At 42.6% G+C, this 13,569-nt stretch overlaps 1 protein-coding gene across 5 annotated transcripts in view; it reads right to left on the bottom strand.

The window, feature by feature from the left end:
* The window catches only part of map2 (microtubule-associated protein 2), a 127,986-nt gene that overhangs the window by 71,122 nt on the left and 43,295 nt on the right, over positions 1-13,569 (bottom strand). For 2 of the 5 annotated variants that reach the window (XM_053680751.1, XM_053680752.1), the window contains exon 1: positions 7,684-8,012. The gene's annotated coding sequence lies outside the window, so the exon portion shown is untranslated. Of the gene's footprint in view, positions 1-7,683; positions 8,015-13,569 lie in introns of those variants that run through there. The other 3 variants (XM_053680750.1, XM_053680754.1, XM_053680753.1) reach the window with 3 other exon arrangements.

Raw genomic sequence — 13,569 nt, forward strand, 5'->3', positions numbered from 1 at the left:
CCCATCATGCTACGGTGACGAGAGAGCAACCAAAATATAGACTAACACTCACACTGCTACCAAAATCACCGTATGTGCCGGGCCACGATCTGTCACTCTCTCTCTCTTTCTTTCACCATTTCTTTCCTTTCCTTCTTGTTTCGTCTCTTTCCTTTCCTCTCCTTTTCATCCCTTTCCTTTCCATTGCTCTCCTCTCCTTTTCATCCCTTTCCTCTCATTTCTTTCCTCTCCTTTTCATCCCTTTCCTTTCCTCTCCTTTCTTCTCCTTTTCTCCACATTCCTTTCCTTTCCATTGCTCTCCTCTCCTTTTCATCCCTTTCCTCTCATTTCTTTCTTCTCCTTTTCATCCCTTTCCTTTCCTCTCCTTTCTTCTCCTTTTCTCCACATTCCTTTCCTTTCCATTGCTCTCCTCTCCTTTTCATCCCTTTCCTTTCCTCTCCTTTCCTTTTCATCCCTTTCCTTTCCTCTCCTTTCTTCTCCTTTTCTCCACTTTCCTTTCCTTTCTATCCCTCTCCTTTCCTTTTCATCCCTTTCCTTTCCTCTCCTTTCTTCTTCTTTTCTCCACTTTCCTTTCCTTTCCATCCCTTTCCTCTCCTTTTCATCCCTTTCCTTTCCTCTCCTTTCCTTTTCATCCCTTTCCTTTCCTCTCCTTTCCTTTCATTCCTTTCCTCTCCTTTTGATCCCTTTCCTTTCATTCCCTCTCCTTTTCATCCCTTTCCTTTCCTCTCCTTTCCTTTCATCCCTTTCATTTCCTCTCCTTTTCATCCTTTTCCTTTCCCCTCCTTTCCTTTACACCCCTTTGCTTTCCTTTTCACCCTTTGCTTTTCATCCCTTTCCTTTCCTTTATTTTCCTTCAGTTTTCATTCATGTTCCTTCCTTCACTTTTCATCCCTTTCCTCTCCTTTATTTTCCTTCACTTTTCATCCCTTTCCTCTTTTTCTTCACTTTTCCTTCCTTTTCATCCCTTTCTTCTCCTTTCCTTCACATTTCATCCTTTTCCTTTTCTCTCAGATTCAAATTAAAGTCCTTTGGCATTTTTAAAGCTCAACTCAAAACATACATTTTTAAACTTGCATTTGACTGTTGATGTCTATTTTATTATTATTATTATTATTATTATTATTATTATTATTATTATTATTATTAACGTTTATATATTTTTTTCTGTGTACTGCTTATTTTGTGCACAGTGCTGTGAGAAGCTGCTTTTAAAGGCGCTTTATAAAATAAAGTTTATTATTATTATTATTAGTAGTAGTAGTATTAGTATTATTATTATTACTATTATTAAATCACTAACTTCTCTGGCCTCAGGACATCAAAGCACGCCGTCATCTGAGGAAGAGAAGGAGAGGGTTAAGTGGTTTTGGGTGTGGTAAGGAGAGGGTTAAGTGGTTTTGGGTGTGGTAAGGAGAGAGTTAAGTGGTTTTGGGTGTGGTAAGGAGAGAGTTAAGTGGTTTTGGGTGTGGTAAGGAGAGAGTTAAGTGGTTTTGGGTGTGGTAAGGAGAGAGTTAAGTGGTTTTCGGTGTGGTAAGGAGAGAGTTAAGTGGTTTTGGTGTGGTAAGGAGAGAGTTAAGTGGTTTTGGGTGTGGTAAGGAGAGGGTTAAGTGGTTTTGGTGTGTTAAGGAGAGAGTTAAGTGGTTTTGGGTGTGTTAAGGAGAGAGTTAAGTGGTTTTGGGTGTGTTAAGGAGAGGGTTAAGTGGTTTTGGGTGTGGTAAGGAGAGAGTTAAGTGGTTTTGGGTGTGGTAAGGAGAGAGTTAAGTGGTTTTGGGTGTGGTAAGGAGAGAGTTAAGTGGTTTTGGGTGTGGTAAGGAGAGAGTTAAGTGGTTTTGGGGTGTGTTACAGCACCACTGCTCTGTCCTTGTGTGTCAGCATCTATCTGATCAGAGAGATTAGAGTCAATAGAAAACAATCAGCTCTGATCTACAGCCCAGAGACACGCCTTAATCCACTGCTTTCTCTTTTTTCTCACAGTCTGATTCTCTCCTGCTCTCCATTCAGAACAATCTAAAGATCTGTTCTTCCTCAGAATCTGAATCTTTCTCTTGATCACCTTTTGTGGGGACTTTAACCATCTCTTTTACTTTCTTTATCTTTCTCTCTGTTTCCCTTCCTTCTGTTTCATTTCCTATATTTTTCATCCCATTCCTTTCCATCTGTTCCTTTCCTTTCTTTTCCAATTATTTCCTTTCATTTATTTCCCCTTATATCCATTTCCTTTCCCCCTGTTTCCTTTCCTTTCTTTCCCTTATCCCCATTTCCTTTCCTTCCCTTATCCCATTTCCTTTCCTTCCCTTATCCCATTTCCTTTCCTTCCCTTATCCCATTTCCTTTCCTTCCCTTATCCCCATTTCTGTTCCTTCCCTTATTCCAAATTCCTTTGCATTCATTTCCTTTCCCCCTGTTTCCTTTCCTTTCTTTTCCATTTATTTCCCCTTATCCTCATTTCCTTTCCTTCCCTTATCCTCATTTCCTTTCCTTCCCTTAGCCATATTTCCTTTACTTCCCTTTTCCCCATTTTCTTTTCATTCCTTCCTTCGTCCCAATTTCCTTTACTTTCATTTCCTTTCCCCCTGTTTCCTTTCCTTTCTTTACATCCATTACTTCCCTTTTCATCCCTTTCCTTTCTCTCTTTTTCCTCTCCTGTCCAGCAGCATGAACATTTCGGTCTGTCTCTCTCCATGACTCCTTGAATATTTTTCTTTCTTTTCTCCCCCGTCTGTCTCTCCCTCTGCCTCTCTACATCCTACCAGTTTCCGTCTCAGTAGTCTGAATCTACCTCTCTTTTTTAAGAAACTCACAGCTCTCTCTCTCTCTTCCTACCCAAGCAGCCACAATCTCTCTCTCTCTCTCTCTCTCTCTCTCTCTCTCTCTCTCTCTCTCTCTCTCCATGCACATGATTATCCCTCTATTTGTCTGTCTGTCAGTCTTCCTACTGGTTTGTATATTGATCCGTCTCTGTGTCTCTGTATGTCTAATGTCTGTCTGTCATTACTTGACCAAAATGATGTGTTAGTCGGATGCCGTGATTCATCCAAAGCCGCACAGTAATCCATCTGGAGCGTCTGATTTCGGTCAGAACAATCAGAACATGTCTCTGGTATTCAGCTTTCAGTGGTATTTCAGAACTGCCAATAACATCTCAATAACATTGTTTAAACAATGTAGCGCACAGCCACACTGCCTGTGTGTCTCTGCTTCACTTCATCTGCATTACATCATCGCTCTCCTGCTGCAGCAGCATCTCTGGACGAGTCAGTCGACCCCCAACCCTCCCTCAGTGCTGCTCACACACATACACATATACACACATACACACACACATATACACATACATACACACACATACACAAACATACACACATGCACACACATACACACACACACATACACACACAGAGGATACAAACACAGTACCTCACAAAAGTGAGTACACCCCTCACATTTTTGTAAATATTTGATTATATCTTTTCATGTGACAACATTGAAGAAATGACACTTTGCTACAATGTAAAGTAGTGAGTGTACAGCTCGTGTAACAGTGTAAATTTGCTGTCCCCTCAAAATAACTCAGCACACAGCCATTAATGTCTAAACCGCTGGCAACAAAAGTGAGTACACCCCTAAGTGAAAATGTCCAAATTGGGCCCAAAGTGTCAATATTTTGTGTGGCCACCATTATTTTCCAGCACTGCCTTAACCCTCTTGGGCATGGAGTTCACCAGAGCTTCACAGATTGCCACTGGAGTACTCTTCCACTCCTCCATGATGACATCACGGAGCTGGTGGATGTTGTGCTCCTCCACCTTCTGTGTGAGGATGCCCCACAGATGCTCAATAGGGTTTAGGTCTGGAGACAAGCTTGGCCAGTCCATCACCTTCACCTTCACCTTCACCTTCTTTAGTAAGGCAGTGGTCCTCTTGGAGGTGTGTTTGGGGTCGTTATCATGCTGGAATACTGCCCTGCGGCCCAGTCTCCGAAGGGAGGGGATCATGCTCTGCTTCAGTAAGTCACAGTACATGTTGGCATTCATGGTTCTCTCAGTGAACTGTAGCTCCCCAGTGCCGGCAGCACTCATGCAGCCCCAGACCATGACACTCCCACCACCATGCTTGACTGTAGGCAAGACACACTTGTCTTTGTACTCCTCACCTGGTTGCTGCCACACACAGTTGACACCATCTGAACCAAATATGTTTATCTTGGTCTCATCAGACCACAGGACATGGTTCCAGTAATCCATGTCCTTAGTCTGCTTGTCTTCAGCAAACTGTTTGCGGGCTTTCTTGTGCATCATCTTGAGAAGAGGCTTCCTTCCGGGACGACAGCCATGCAGACCAATTTGATGCAGTGTGCGGCGTATGGTCTGAGCACTGACAGGCTGACCCCCATCCCTTCAACCTCTGCAGCAATGCTGGCAGCACTCATACGTCTATTTCCCAAAGACAACCTGAGTGACGCTGAGCACGTGCACTCTACTTCTTTGGTTGACCATGGCGAGGCCTGTTCTGAGTGGAACCTGTCCTGTTAAACCGCTGTATGGTCTTTGCCACCGTGCTGCAGCTCAGTGTCAGGGTCTCGGCAATCTTCTTACAGCCTAGGCCATCTTTATGTAGAGCAACAATTCTTTTCTTCAGATCCTCAGAGAGTTCTTTGCCATGAGGTGCCATGTTGAACTTCCAGTGACCAGTATGAGGGAGTGTGAGAGCGATGACAGCAAATTTAACACACCTGCTCCCCATTCACACCTGAGACCTTGTAACACTAACAAGTCACATGACACCGGGGGGGGGGGGGGGGGGGGTAATTGGGCCCAATTTGGACATTTTCACTTAGGGGTGTACTCACTTTTGTTGCCAGCGGTTTAGACATTAATGGCTGTGTGTTGAGTTATTCTGAGGGGACAGCAAATTTACACTGTTACACGAGCTGTACACTCACTACTTTACACTGTAGCAAAGTGTCATTTCTTCACTGTTGTCACATTAAAAGGTATAATCAAATATTTACAAAAATGTGAGGGGTGTACACACACACACACACACACACACACACATTTACACACATATACATACATACACACACACACACATACACATACACACAGACACACATACACACACACACACTCGTGCGTACGCGGATGCGCACACACATACACACACACACCTACACACACATAGACACACATGCACACACACAGACATACTCATACACACACGCGCACACATACACATACACACATACGCACACACATATACACATACACACATATGTACATGTGCACACATGCACACACACGCCCACACACATACACACACATTCACAATAACACAAAACTCGGACGATTTATCAATCACGTTATGTGATGATGCAGGATATAACCTGCGTTCTAACAGAGGTGTGTGTTCAGCATGCTCATGCAGAGTGACGGCTCTCTCTCCTGGCACAGAGTTTGGTTTTTCATTTCCCAGCAATAATAAAGGCGAGAGAGTAATCCCCACCATCAGTACACCGCTCGTATGCTTGCTAACTAAACCCTCAGCCTCATCCCCAGCTAAATAACAGCAAGGAGTTCTTCAGCGTCCATGGTTTCCAGTTGCCTAGCAACAGAGCTCTCATGACTGTAACCAGTCGAACTGGAGGTGTACCGTCTGTGTGGCTACATGTGTATGAAGCACAGACTCACGAGTTCACCATAAACAGCTGACGGTGAAGTTTAAAGGTTCGACAGCGGCTCTGTGTCGGCCATTTCATAAGCGACAGAATTGTGTCGCAATATTTCAGCTAGAAAAATCTCAAGAAGAAAACACATTCTAACTTCCCTGAAACAATTCTCCAGGTTCTTCCTATCTCCCGACATCATATCAGTAGGTGAACTGGCTATGCTACACTGCCCCTAGTGGTGCGTGTGTGCATGATGTGAAGGACTGCCATCCCATCCAAAGTGTATTCCTGTCTCACACCCAGTATTCCCGGGATACACTCCGGACTCATTTACTGTGTTACAGGAGCCACATCAAATTCTCTCTCTCGCTCTCTCTCTCTCTCTTTCTCTCTCTCTTCTATTCATTCTCTTCTCTATTTTTTTTTCCTTTCTTTCCCCCTCTCTCTGCTTGTCAATTGCTTCTGTCTATCATTTGTTCTCTCTCTCTGTCTCTCTCTCTCTCTCTCTGTTTTTCTCTCCTTCTTTCTATTATTTTTTATTTCTTTCACACTTATTCTCCCTCTCTGAGCAACTGTTCACCCACCAAGTCTCTCTGCCTCTTTTTGGTTTATTTGTCTTTATTTCTCTTTCTTTCTTTCTTTCTTTCTTTCTTTCTTCCCCCTCCCTCTCTCCATCATTTGTTCTATCTCTTTATATAATTGTTTGTTTGTCTATTTGTTTATCTGTTTATCATACGTCCTTCTATCAATTGTTCACTCGATACCACCTCTCTCGTGTTCTTTTTTATTTGTTTTTTTTTTTTAATTTCTCACTCTTTCTTCATTTCTTTGTAGTTTTCTTTCTTTCTCTCTTTCTTTTCCTCCCCTTGCCAATTGCTTATGTCCATCATTTGAACTCTCTCCATTTATTTATTTATCTATTTATTTGTTTGTTTTTCTTCCTATTATTCTTTTTCCATTACTCTTTTTCCTTTCTTTCACTTTCATCCTTTCTCCCTCTTTCCTACATCCCTCTATCAACTGTTCAATAGCCACCTCCCTCTCTCTCGCCGCCACTTTTTTATATATTTGTGTTTTATCTCACTCTTTCTTTGTATCTTTATTTCTTTCTTATTCTCTATATCATTCTCATCTTCCTCTCTCTTCTCATCATTGAATTCTCTTATCTTTTCTCTCTCTCTCTCTTCCCTCCCTCCACTTCTTTTATACCCAACATTCCAGTGCAAAACTCACTGTAGGTGACAGAGCCCAGGAGAACTGGCACCTGAACATTCATCAAACCCATATGCCAGTGTGTGTGTGTGTGTGTGTGTGTGTGTGCGCGCGCACTACAGGCACATTTGGTGTAGCGTATAATGGTTTCAGCTGAGTCTAGACACAACCACCACTGAGTCTGACATGTACCATTTCCACCACACACACACACACACACACACACACACACACACACACATTATACATATATATATATATATATATATATATATATATATATATATATATATATATATATATATACAGTACAGTACAGTAACAGAGACGGCTCACGTTTGCTGAGAGTAGTAGCACTCCTACAGATTCTCATTATGAAAACAGCAGGTGGAGACACACACACACACACACACACACACACACACACACACCACTGTATAAATCAATGATGCAGCACTTTCAGTTGATCAGCTCAGAGGAGAAAGAAAACGATAATGACCAAGAGAATGGAAGAGAACGAGAGAGATGAAGGCTCACACAGTGAAAAATCCTGAGCACTGAACACAATGACGCAGCATCTCTGCAGACAGAGAGAGAGAGAGAGAAAGAGAGAGAGAGAGAGAGAAAGTAAAAAAGAGAAGGGAAGAGAAAGTGAAGGGTTCTGGATTAAGGGACACAGACAGGGAGGAAAAATGAGAAAGACAGAGAGAGAGAGAGAGAGAGAGAGAGAGAGAGAGAGAGAGAGAAAGAGAGGCAGAGTGAGAGAGAGAGAGAGAGAGAGAGAGAGAGCGAGAGATGCCTACCTGTGAGCAGGATGCTGGTTTTCAGTGCTTCACAGTGAGAGGAGGCAGAACCAGACCAGGTGGACCTGCGAGAGACAGAGAGAGAGAGAGAAAGAGAGAGAGAGGGCGGATGAGTACAAGGTGTCCTAGATGTCGCCTCTCGCACTCATGTGACCTGCGTGGATGTAGCCGTCGTCCAGATACACAGAAACACTGAGTCTCCTGGAAAAGCTTTAGCACAGAGACTCCCACTCACACACTGCCTGAGCTCCTCCTCACCATCACACACACACACACACACACACACACACACACACACACACACACACACACACCGGCTGCCAGCACCCGGCAGCCTGCCACTCCAGCAGAGGAGGGAGTCGGTACACGTGTGTATGTGTGTGTGTGGGTGTTTGTGTGTGTGTGTGTGTGTGTGAGATGACTCTCAGAACTCATTTTAAATGTTGTGTAACAATATTATTTTATATAATATTATTTTTTTTAAAAACTCAAAATCATTATGTACGATGCATGTGTCTTAGGATGAACGTGAAATCTCTTGAAACGTGCAGCGCTATTCGATGTAATTTCCACTGAAACAGGAAGTCAGGGCAGGACATATCATGTGGCCTCTCCCCTTTATAAATAGCCAATAGCGTTTACCCTACCTCACAGCCCGGGCTAAGCCGTACTGGATTAAAAAAAAGGAATACAACTCAAACCATTTCCTTCTTAACCGTCATACAGCTGGAAACCTGAATAAAAAACGCGTGCTTTAGAATCGTCGAAGACACGTTTACGACCCGTGCGATATCTCTCGCTCGACAGCGGTGACTTCGGCAAGCTGATTTCCACGACACTTCAGATTCTAGACGCTGTTTGAAAATCTGATGAGAAGCTGGAGTGCAGAATGATGTCATCAAAACCGTCGATCCGTATCGGCGGTAGCGAGAGACTCTACGTTTTAAATGCGCATACCCTCTAAACGCGAATGTTGTCATGGTTTTCGCGCGCACTCGCTTATAGATAACCTTAAGGTTGAAATATTCCTACTAAAATGCCACAAAAACGCCTGTTTTGATTTCATGGGGACTTTTAAAAAAAGCATTATTCTTATATACTATATACAGTCGTGCGACTCTTCGGCAACGTTCGGAAAGAATTCGCTAAGAGACTTAACAGTGCTAGCGTGAGTACAGTGTGTGCACGTGTTTAAGGGATCAGTGTATGGGTATCTGAATGAGATGTGGGGAAATGAGAGTGTGTGAGTGAGTGTGTGTGAACGGGAGCTGCCGCACCACCGCATTAAGGAACTAAACAATCAATGAGTCACTACAGCAGAAGCTTCCAGAAGCTGAATGAAGCGTGGCTGCACGGCTCTGCTGCCATCTGTGTGTGCTGCGGTGTACTCCAGCACTCAAAACACATACTCTTCTTCCTTCATGACCGCTCTTCTACCGCTGCGTCCGACTTAACTCCGACTTAACCGGGATTACGTCAACCGAAAACGTGGACGCCGAAGTGTTCATCTTTTGTTAGCAACAAGCTAGCCAGCTAACGGGATTGTTCTAGATTTACCTTATCGAACAGAGTCAACCGTATAGTCAGTGCAGTGTTAGAGATCTAACGAATGAAAACGTCTATATGTCGTTTGATCTAAAGCTAATACTTGTGCGTACAATGCAAAGAAGTGCTACTTTGTTGACTGGTGACATTGTGAGCAGCCATTTTGATTTGACCTCAGCGTAGACGAAAACAATCCCGAGTAGGAATTCTGAACTGAGGGGCGTTTTTCTGTGGTCAGAGGTCAGAAATTCAGCGTTTTAGTCAAACACAGAATATAATACACACCGAGCTGGAAGTCTCTCTCTCTCACACACACACACACGTATTTATTATACATTATGAGGACCTTAAAAATACTCATTAGAGGCTCATTGTGGCCCAAAGCGTACACGATTATTACTCTGCTGCAACCATTTTGGCGTGTCAGACCGCAGCGCTGCCTAATACACTTTCACATGTGAGCTGGGAGTCGATCCTCCTTTAATACCGTGTCTGATTGCTTTAGCTGTGTGTGGCGAGAGGCTGAGGACGAACAGATAGAAGGGAGGATTTTTTTTTTTTAAAAACAAAAAAACAAAACAGCACACATATCCGCCTGCAGATTGAGGAAGAACAGACCCGGAACTAATGTAAACATCTCCTGTCACGATAAGCGGAAAACTCTGTATGATACATCTTTATGATATTGAACTTAGAAAAGTTTAGCTTCTGTTAAATATGACATATGAACGTATTAGTTTTAGCTTACTGGATATTTTCGAGTCACTCAAATGTTTTTTTTTCTTCTCAATTGCTCATCGTTAGCCCTGGCTAAAAGAGTGATGAAAAACAGTGTGGAGAAAATGTTATGTTTGGAAATATGTTGTACTTTTTATCCATTTATGGTTACATTTAATGTTGTGGAACATCTGCGAAACAAAATCGGTTCCTGTCTTCGCTTATGTTATAATAGCTGGAAAACGTCTTTCCCTCACCGGCATCTTTTTTCTCCCCTCTCTCGAAGTTAATGAAACAAACTTGTCACGTTACCGAGAAACCGTAAAAGCCTGAACCCCTCTGTCCTGTCGACTTTCCCGCGTCGGAAAACGTACCGTTACGGCTTTACGTCTGATTATCGTACGTGCTGACAATGGGGACTTGTTTCTATAAAGGTCAAATAAACATTCGCATTACAGAAAACCATCAGCATATCAACGATGATGTGTTTTTCTTTGTACCCGTGAATGAGCTGTTACCGTAGAAACAATAACGTATTAGAGCAAGCACATTAATATAATAAACCTTGCAGCCAGAACTACCGCCAGACCTGCTGTTATAGGGAATTGAATCCTAAACAAATTCTGACCAATGAGAATCAAGAATTCCTGGTTATAATCAGGAATAATCATGTAGTAATAATAATAATAATAATAATAATAATAATAATAATAATAATAATAATAATAATAATAATAATAATAATAATAATAATAATCGGAGGGCGCACAGTGGCTTAGTGGTTAGCACGTTCGCGTTACACCTCCAGGGTCGGGGGTTCGATTCCCACCGTGGCCCTGTGTGTGCGGAGTTTGCATGTTCTCCCCGTGCTGCGGGGGTTTCCTCCGGGTACTCCGGTTTCCTCCCCCAGTCCAAAGACATGCATGGTAGGCTGATTGGCGTGTCTAAAGTGTCCGTAGTGTATGAATGTGTGTGAGTGTGTATGTGATTGTGCCCTGCGATGGATTGGCACCCTGTCCAGGGTGTACCCCACCTTGTGCCCCATGCTCCCTGGGATAGGCTCCAGGTTTCCCCGTGACCCTGAAGAGGATAAGCTACCGCTTATTAGAAGATGGATGGATGGATAATGATCGGATAAACAAGATGGATTTATGATGATCTACGTACATGGTGGAGGCTGATTGTAATATATAGGAGTTTAAAACAGTCGGACGCATCAGCAGTCTCTTTATTAGAACCCATCTAAAAAAAACAATCATAATTCAGAGATGAGGTCGAGGAACAGACAGGGTTCACAGGCAGATCGATACTCGGTGACAAAGACAGCCAGAGGTCACAGGAAGACGAGAAATACAGCTATGAAGAGATGGAGAACACAAGATCACCAGGACAGTGTAGAAAATACAGCTGGTGATATACTGTAGGTAATATCCCTATCGTGATCTGGGATATGGCAGGTACCGTGATATCATTTTTATCATAACAGTTTTAGCAGTGATGTGATGTTAAAATGTTGCATTACAAGTGTAAAATGTATTTTTATTGATTATGAGAATGTATTAGAATTGATTTTTTTTTCAGCTTTGTGTATTTTAATAAAAGTATATAGTAATAAAGGAAGTTTTTTCCCCCTTCTGTTTGGTTAATGCAACAAAACAACATGCTTTGCTGACAGTTTATTAGTAAACCTATATCGCCATATTTCATGGTATTATTGTGCGGTAACGATATAAACAATGATATGAAAATAGGAGCATTCAGCACCGGAACCACTTCCATATTTACGGAGGAAGCTCCTTTTTTGGGGATTACTTCTTCTTCCTTGTCTGGGGTCTGAACTCTGCCTTCTGCCATGCTTGCTCTCGTTCTACGTTCGAGATGCCCACATTGTGGCGCATAAACACGTCAAAAACTGTACCGCGGGATGACAAATTCTATTTGAGGAATTGTAGCAGTATATCATAGACAATATCATGGACGATATCATGAATGATAACATGGATGATAAGTGCAGACCATTTACGATATACAATGTAAGGCAGAGCCCTGTACACATTGTGGAAAAAACCGTCTCCAGGTATTACAATGTGATATTTTGGTCATATCGCTGACCCTATAAGAAAATTAGGAAACCATGAAGCTAGACTAGACTAGACTAGAACGGGTAAAATCAGCCTAACTACATGGGACAGGTGTAAATCAACCCAGGGGCGAGGTCTGGGCGGAGCTAGAGCAGCAACATGTAAAACCAGGTAGGAAAAAGATTAAGTTCTCAGACATTGAAAGAGCTTCACTGGTGTTGGATTGAGAAGGCTTAAACACCGGATATTCACTGTGCGTGTTTTTTAGTCAGGGTGGAGCAAATTGAAGTGATTATCGGAGTCCTGGTGTGACTTCTTAATGGAGGGAAAAGAGTGGTTGAGTGAACAGCTAACCTTAGTTAGCTAGCTAGTTTGTTGTTTGTAAGCGATGAGATACACTGTCTTGACTGAAGAGCAGAAAAAGCTTCTTTCCATAGCGAAACGCTAATAATGAACAGTTCCTCCATGTTGATCCTTCCAGACAGACACGACATCATCCGTGTGCTCATTTTCTATTGGCCCATACTTCTAATATTGGTGGATTTGCGGCGTTGAAAAGAAATCAGAGAGGGTGGGTATGAAAGGTGGATGCTAAATTAAACTGAAATGCAGCTGAAAGCAAATCATGTTTCCTGCATCTGCCATTCAAGTGAACAAGCGTTCTCTTCACGTCCAACATGACTGCTATTTTACATGGGCCTTCTCTCAAGTGGTGGCATGTTTTCAGACGTTTGCCCGTGTACCCATTTTTTCAAGACACTCTATAATAATGTTTCAGAGATGTGACAGAACAGCTTCCTGAGCTAGAGCACAATCCACTCAGTGCCTCAATCAGGCCATGGCCTTAAGGCAAGCGTAATGAGAAAGCTCTCTGCATGAAAATGTAACCTTCTAAGCCATTAGTTACAACATACTGTGGCTTAAAACCAGGAAAACTAGAGAAATTGGAGAAAATAGTGTGTGTGAAAAATTACAAAAGATGGTAATATTTTTTGTGCTGTACAAATATACATTGTATTTAACATGGTGGGAAATCGATATAGTCGATTCGGCTTCCCTAAAGACTGAGACTCAGTGCGCACATGGACTCATTTAGCTAATAGAAGCAATCTGAAACCAAAGTCATTTAAGTGGGTTTAGAGAACAAAACTTCTATCAGTAAACAGCCGGACTCAATCAATTGATCCAAAAGGAGACTTATTAGGAGAAGCACAAGCGAAAGAGACACCATTGTTCTTCAGATTTAAATTTCTGTGAGAATGCTATTAGAGCAGCGTAAGGCAATGATCAGTAAACGGGAATAAAACTAAGTAAACCAGCTTTATGATGGCCCAATCAAGTGTATACATGATACTTATCGGGGTGTGATCATACAGTACATCTGAATCCAAATGGAAGGTCCATTCATCCATCCTTCCATTTTCCATACCGTTTATACGACACAGAGTCGCGGGGAGCCTGAAGCCTATCCCAGGGACCTCGGGGCACAAGGCGGGGGACATCCCAACCCATTGCAGGGCACAATCACACACGCGTTCAGACA

This window comes from Ictalurus punctatus, chromosome 6 (genome assembly GCF_001660625.3).
Source record: "Ictalurus punctatus breed USDA103 chromosome 6, Coco_2.0, whole genome shotgun sequence".
Lineage (NCBI taxonomy): Eukaryota > Metazoa > Chordata > Actinopteri > Siluriformes > Ictaluridae > Ictalurus > Ictalurus punctatus.